The sequence below is a fragment of the Peromyscus maniculatus genome, chromosome 20 (assembly GCF_049852395.1).
Source record: "Peromyscus maniculatus bairdii isolate BWxNUB_F1_BW_parent chromosome 20, HU_Pman_BW_mat_3.1, whole genome shotgun sequence".
Classification (NCBI taxonomy): domain Eukaryota; kingdom Metazoa; phylum Chordata; class Mammalia; order Rodentia; family Cricetidae; genus Peromyscus; species Peromyscus maniculatus.
In genome coordinates this window covers 50,869,004-50,877,015 of record NC_134871.1, presented here as the reverse complement: position 1 = coordinate 50,877,015, position 8,012 = coordinate 50,869,004, and positions in this window count along the sequence as shown.

The window sequence follows — 8,012 nt, the reverse complement described above, 5'->3', positions numbered from 1 at the left end:
ATTGTCAGCATCTAGTCAGATGGAGGCTATGATGAACTGCATAGGAAACTGTCTTAAAAACAAAGACGCTGGGCAGTGTTGGCACACACCTTTAATCCCAGCACTCAGGAGGCAGAGGCAGGTGGATCTCTGTGATTTTGAGGCTAGTCTGGTCTAAGTAGTGAGTTTGAGGCAAGCCAGGGCTGTGTAGTGCGATCCTGTTTCTTTTTTTCCTTTTCCTTTCTTTTTTTTTTCTTTTTCTTTTTTTTTTTGGTTTTTCAAGACAGGGTCTCCTTGTGTAGCTTTGCGCCTTTCCTGGAACTCACTCTGTAACCCAGGCTGGCCTAGAACTCACAGAGATCCGCCTGCCTTCTGCCTCCCGAGTGCTGGGATTAAAGACGTGCGCCCACCACCGCCCAGCGCGATCCTGTTTCTAATAAAGCAAAATAAACAAACAAAAAAAAATCAGGACCGTCTAGATGACTCAGTGGCTAAAAGTACTTGCCACCCAGCCTGACAACTTAGATTCAGTTCAGTCCCCGGATCCACATGGTAGGAGTGTGGTCTATGTGTGGGTGCACACCTGTGTTCAAGCCGAGGCCAGAGGTGGAATTTCCCCTGCTTGTGGGAGAAGGAAAGGGCTGATGTCTGATGACAGCCAGTGAAGAAACTTGTCTCAGGAAAACTTTCAGGTCAGAAGGCCTCCATGATCAGGACTGCTAAATGATGCACACCCCTAAACCTCATGTTAGGACATCGGGGATGGACATGGGGGGGTCACTTTGTTCTTCTTCCCAGTGTGGCTACATTGAATACTTTTTCCCTTTACTGTCTACTGGTGTCCACACACGGTAAACCCTTCATGGTTGTGTGCTGAGTTAGTCAATTGTACTGAGTGACCACGCGGTACATCTACCACGTCCCATACACAAAAACATTCCAGGTCAATGTCCTGATCCAGGTAGGATTTTTTGTTTTCATCTTACAATTGAGGAACTTGCGGTTTAGACAGTTTTAGGAGGGGAACTCTGGTCAGCCTGCCTGATTTTGGTTTCCAGCAGGCTCTTTTCCTACCTTGCTTTCCGGTCTCTACAGCTCACTCACTCATTCCTAGTTCACTAAATATTTTGCAAGCCTTCCTTCCCCTCCCCCACCAGGATTCCAGGCCCTGTGCCCCTTAACTGGGGACTCATACCTTGGTTAGTAGGTGATGGACCTTACCCTGGAAGAGCTTAGGTCCTAGGGACTGAATAACAGCGTCTCTGAGGGCTGTGTAAACGCATCAAGAGGGACTTCTCTCCAGTAGCCCTTCTGCGGGTCCCCCAGCAGCTAAGGAATGAGTCGGAGTCATGGCAGCTTCGCTAGGCTGAAAGAAGCAGGCAGGTCACACCCAGCACTGGTACCCGAGCCTGGAGAGGGAGGTGCGACCGAGACAAAGCAGAGGCTGAAGCCTGGGCCAGGGGGCGCTGCTACCTCTGCATGGAGCAATAGCCATTACCAAAAGGGGAGGACTAGGGACAGCGCGACCTCCTGGGTTGCAACCCAGCATGCCTCACCCCAGCCCTACCTAGCCCGGCCGGACAGAAATGCCGCCTCCTCCTCACAGACTCCCTCTTTCCCTCCCTACACACCCCCCCCACCCCACCCCGGACTCCACCCCCAACCCTGTCCTTGCTCCTGGCTGCCCTGGGGCTTTCAACATAGTTCCTTCCTGCAGCTGTTTGTGGTGTGTGTTTGCTTTTGTTTTTCTTTTCTTTTTCTCTCGTTTTTTTTTTTTTTCTTCCTGAGACAAGGTTACTCTGCGTAGCCCTGGCTGTTCTGGAACTCGCTCCGTAGATCAGGATCGCCTCAAACTAATAGCGATCCCTCTGCATCTGCCTCCTGAGTGCTGGGATTAAAGGCGTGAGCCATCACCACCTGGCTAAAAGTTATTTTTTAATCAAGCCTGGGCTACACAGTCTCAAAACATCAAAAGCTGGAGCTAGAGAGATGATTCAGCTGTTAAAGAGCACTGGCTGCTCTTCCAGAGGACATAGGTTTGGCAGCTCACAACCATTTATAACTCCGGTTCCAGGGGATTGGTCACCCTCTTCTGACCTCCTTGGGCAGTGCATAGACATGTTGCACATACATACAAGCAGACTATCCCTCATATATATAAAATAAAAATAAATCTTTAAGAAACTTTGTTTAGGCCGGGCGGCGGTGGCGCATGCCTTTAATCCCAGCATTCAGCTAGGCAGATCTCTGAGTTCAAGGACAGCCTTGTCTACAGAGTGAGATCCAGGACAGGCATCAAAACAACACAGAGAAACCCCGTCTCACAAAACAAAACAAAAAAAAAAAAAAAGAAAAAAAAAAAAAACTTTGTTTAAACTGTTTTGTGTGTATCTCTGTGCACTGTGTGCCTGGTGCCGGAGTGTGGCAGAAAAGGTGTGTCGGATCCTCTGGAGGAGTGGCCAACACTCTTAACCACTGAGCATTCTACAGCTCCAGACAAATCAAAACAAGCCTTGCTTGGTGGTGCATGCCTTTGATCCCAACAGGAGGCTGAGGCAGGCGGGTTAGGAGCCAGCCTGGTCTACAATGCGAGTTCCAGAGGACAGAAAGAACTGTTATACAGGGAAACCCTGTCTCTAACTCCTCCCCGCCCAAAACAAAACAGTCTGACAGGGTGGGACACACCTTTAATCCCAGATCCTGCGGGGGACAGAAGCCGGCAGATCTCTGTGAACTTGAGGTCAGCCTGGCACAGATAGTGGATTCCAGGACAACTAGGCTACACACTCAGAAACAAACAAACAAACAAACAAATGAACAGGCAGGGGTGTGTGAGGAGGACAACTTTATGAGGAATGCAGTCCAGGCTCCGAGTCCCGGCCCTCCGTGCCCTTCCCACTGCCGCTCTTCGTAAATCTATCAGCTGGACTGCAGCTGGCTTTCATGGGCGCTTTGGCCTCAGGAGCGGAGGAGCGAGGACACAGAGGAAAGGGGACTTGTCCCTTGAAAGGCTACTTGAGGACAACGGGATTTCCCAAACCCCAAACCAGGATATCTGGTCTGACAAGGATGGAAGTCACTGCCGAATTCAGCCCTGCCCAGGAAAACCTGTGTCTGGGGGCGTGGGGGTGGGGGTGGTTGCTGTCATCGGAGAACCTGCACTTCCGGGTCTGGGAAGGAAAAGGCCTCCACGGTTGTGTGTTTAACTCTTCAGGTTCCAGGGACCTCAGACCTGGGAAGGGAGTTTAGTTGCTTATACACTTCGAAGTGCTGTCCTGGGACCAGGGGCCCCTTGTGCATTAGTCAAGTTCTCTTCTGCTGAGCCCCTCCCCCAGCCCTGGAGGGGACGTTTGAGACTATGAAGGTTGGGAGAAACATAAACTCAAGTAGGTGACGACTAAGGAAACTGAGAGAAGAATGCAGCCCCAAATTCAAGGTGAGCAGGTATTACATTGAAAGCCCCTGTCAAAGCCCATCAGTGGTGGTGCACGCCTTTAATCCCAGCACTGGGGAGGCAGAGGCAGGTGGATTTCTGTGAGTTCAAAGCCAGCCTGGGCTACAGAGCAAGTTCCAGGACAGCCAGGGCAACACAGAGAAAGCCTGTTTGGTTTGGAGGAGGAGGAAGAGGAAGAGGCAGCAGCAGCAGCTGTGGCTGGATCTCACCTGGTAGAGTGTTTGCTCATTGAAGAAAAACCTTGAGTTCTATGCTAGCGTCCCATAAAACTGCTCATGGTGGTACGTACACTCCGCTAATCCCAGTACTGGGGAAGCAGAGGCAAGAGGACCAGAAATTCAAGGTCATCCTCAGTTATGTAGTGAATTTGAGGCCATCCTGGGATACGTGAGACATTGTCTAAAATAAATCGTGAAAAAGAAGAAAGAAAACTAAAGCCTACTGATGAATGAATGAAGAGTCAAGGCATGATCTTTCTTCACAACCTCACCTCTGTCTTGAGTAGACCTTTCACTAAACTAGTTAATACTTTCCTGCCTTAACTAAGTAGGGTTAACACAAGCCAACAAGGAGCTGAGATTAGAGAGCATGAGAAAAATAATTGGGCTAGCTTGAGGGCTGAGTGGTAAAGGAGCTTGCTACCAAGCCTGATTGCCGACCTCAGTATGATCTTCTATATTCACAAAATAAAACCCTGTCTTGAAAAAAACCAAAAAACAACAACTCCCTCCCCACCCCCCAAAGAAAACCAGAGAGAGAGAACGCAGTGTTTAGGGCCTTTTTCCCTTGGGTTTGGTTTTTGAGAGGGTCTCCTGTAGCCCAGGCTGTCTCCAGAACTCTATGTAACTGAGAATGACTGAGTTTCTGACCCAACTGGGCACATTCAAAGTGACATGGTGGTGAGACCTTGAGTCTTTGCTCTCTCCCTTCAAGTCTCTGATAACTTGAACCACCAGGCCGGCTGTTAGGTAGAATGGGGTTGAAGCCCTTTGCGCATGCCAGGCAAGCACTCTGTGAACAATTTTGTGCTGTTTACTTTATCTGAAACCTTAGCCTCGCCTCAATCACCAGATGCCCCTGCTTCAGCTTCAAAAGTACTAATAAAAAAAAAAAAAAGGAAAAAAGCTGTGTTTTTTTTTTTTGTTTTGTTTTTCAAGACAGGGTTTCTCTGTGTAGCTTTGCACCTTTTTTCTGGATCTCACTCTGTATTCCTTTTTCCTGGATCTTACTCTGTAGCCCAGGCTGGCCTCGAATTCACAAAGATCCGCCTGCCTCTGACTCCAGAGTGCTGGGACTAAAGGTGTGCACCACCACTGCCCGGTTTATTTTTGTTTGTTTTTATGAGACAAGTCTTAATCTACTGTAACCCAGACCTCCAGTCTTAGCCCCTGAGTATATACAACATTCCTTGCAAGAATCTGGTTCTTTTACATCCCCCCCACCCTACCACACCCCACCCCACCCCACCCCGCCAGACAGGGTTTCTCTGTGTAGTTTTGGAGCCAGTCCTGGATCTCGATCTGTAGCCCAGGCTGGCCTTGAACTCACAGAGATCCGCCTGCCTGTGCCGCCTGAGTGCTGGGATTAAAGGTGTGCATCACCACCTCCCTGCCTGGAATGCAGTTTAAATACCCTATGGGAGTGATCTTGAGCATCTCTGGGGGAGGAGCCCTGTTTGGCGGGGCTTTCTGGAGGCAGGGTCTGGGCAGAAAGGTGGGGCTTCCAACCAGAACAGTTGGGTAATTGAAACAGGGCTTCATAACTAGCCTAGAACTTGCTCTGGCCTTGAACTCACAGAGACCCTCCTGCCTCTGCGGTGCTAGGATCAAACGTGTGCCCCCCCATACCCAGCACTCTTTTTCTCTATGTTTTTAAATTATATGTATGTATGTGTGGGAGTGCGAGGTACATGAACCTGTGTGCAGGTGTCTGTGGAGGCCTAAGGTATGAAATTCCCCTGAAGTTAGAGTTTGTGGGTGGTTGTGAGTAGCTTGATGTGGGTGCCTGGAACCAAACTCCAGGCCTCTAAACAGCGTGTGCTCTTAACCGCTAAGCCATCTCTCCAGCCCGCTCCCGACCTTTAAAGCCTCATCTTGAGTCAGGGTTTTTGCCCAGCTGCATTCACTCACTGGCAACTGTCTTCCCAGCTCCAGTCTTCACACTCCAGCCCTGCCTGACTTCTGGTACCCTTGGTGTCATCGGTGTCCCACGACCTAAGTGTGTATGTCATGGGTGACATGCAACTGCCCACTTGGCCTTGGGCCCAGTCTGGCCTCGACATCCTCCTCCTGGCTCACCTCATCTCCCTCTAGCTCTCCTACGAGCCCAGGGCCAAACCTTGGACCTTGGCATCTCCCCTCTGGTCTGGTGAATCTGGGCAGCCCTTCTGTTATGCCCAGATTGTGACCCCCCCAAAGAATCCACCGTAGACCTTTGGATATCCAGAATGCAACAGCAAGGTTTATTCTGCAGATACAAGTCTAGACAGGGACTCATCCCTACACCCAATACAGTGAGGCAGGGAGGAGTGCCTCTTTCTTGGGGAAGTTAGTTTTTATAGGCAAAACCCATAAAATTTCTTAGAGGGGAGGGGGTTAGTACGGGTCCATCCTTGATTGGTCAAGTTTTTCCCGGGCCTGGACTTTATCTTATTTTAGCTTGTCTGTTTGCCTTGTCAGGAGTTTTACAACTTCTCTCCGGGGTCAGGTCTTGTTATCTCTGGAGAGGGGCATCTCGTGGTTAATTGGTTACCATCAGACATCCTGACTCTGTTCTTTTGTTCCTGGGGCTGGCGCCATCATTTCTGGGGACTTGAAACTGGCCTGGCCTAAATCACAGTCCCCAAAGCCCCCACTGAAGACTTTAGGTACAGAATGCAAAAGTAAGGTGTTTTCTAAGTTTACAAGTCTCCAGGGAGGCTCTTTCAAACCTCTCACTCACAGCAAGGAGGTGGGAAGGAGCTCTCCCCTTTCTTTGTGAGGCTAGTTCTTAAAGACACAGACCATATAATTTATTTTAACCCGCCTCCCTTTTTAGTCTTTTGGGCGAATATCCTGACTGTTTTCCAAAGTCCCTGTAGCAGATACAGCCACCTGGGGAAAAGGGGTCTAAGTTCTTATCTACACTTAGGAATCCTGGTTTAAGCTTCTCTTTGTCTGTAGGGGATAGAGTGGGGGGTTTTACTGAGGTATCACACTTCCTTCCTCAATGGCCGCCTTCTTCTTTCTGTACACTTGTGTGTCTGTTCTCTGCCACAGTAGGATGATCTTGGAGTTCACTTCTGTATGGCTCTGCCCTCCTGCCCATGTGGATTGCACAATATCTCATGTGACAACCCTCTAGCCCACTTCCTGCCTCATCTCCACCCATCTCTTCACCTACCAAAGAACCCCAGTTCAGAGTCGATCTGACTGTCCTTGGCTGTACATGAGTCCTAAGCTCTGATGGAGAAAGCCACATTACCATTACATTGGGGTCATCCATTCATAGATATCAACCAAACACACTTGGGCTTCTCATACCATACTAAGTTACATTGTAGTTGCTCCTTGGCTTGCGATATGATTGTATCCTGACAAACAGTAAACTCATAGTTTTTTGATGATATATTTTTTTGTGTCTATATGTTTGAGTGTATATCATGTGGGTGCAGATGCCTGCAGAGGCCAGAAGAAGACATCAGATCCCTTGGAACTAGAGGCAGAGAGGACTGTGAACTGCCCAATATTGGTGTCGGGAGTTGTACTGGTGTCCATCTCTCCAGCCTATAAATACTGCTAGGGCCGGGCAGTGGTGGCGCACGCCTTTAATCCCAGCACTCAGGAGGCAGAGGCAGGCAGATCTCTGTGAGTTCGAGGCTAGCCTGGGCTACAGAGTGAGATCCAGGACAGGCTCCAAAGCTACACAGAGAAACCCTGTCTCAAAAAAACAAAAACAACAACAACAAAAATACTGCTAGGGAAAAGAGGGTGTCATGGCCTACCAACGGGAGTCTTGGAGGTCTCAAACACTGGGCCAAACTGCTAGGGTGCCTATTTAACATCTCTAAGTGGACCTGGCAGCCAGGTTCTCCCAGCATCCCTCAGTCCCTACCTGTTACAGGGTATGGCTGTGTACCCTGCCCTCTACCTTGAACTCTCCAGCCCAGGGGCGAGGCTGCCTTTCCCCAGAGGCTCTTCCCTACTTAATCTGTTGTTGAATATTATTTTAAGGTGCGTTACTTTTGTTTATGTTGCATTTGTTTAACTCTGTGAAGCTGTGTTACTGTGCCTGTCTGGAAGAGCAGCCAGTGCTCTTCACCGCTGAGCCATGTGTCCAGCCCCTATGTGGTCCTTATCTACAATAAACTTTCCCCTCCACCAGACCCAGGAGCAGTCATGGCCTTACTTTTGATTTCTCTTTTCCAGGAGCTGGCCCAGGTGTCCTGAAGTCAGCTCACCCCAGGGGAGGTTCTGACTCCCACTCTCCTCCTGAATCAGGGAGGCCTCACCAAACTCTGAGGCTCTTTCCTCCACATCATCAAATATTCCCCTCCTTCCCCACTTTAACTCTTTCGTAGGCATTGCTCATAGGTGAATAT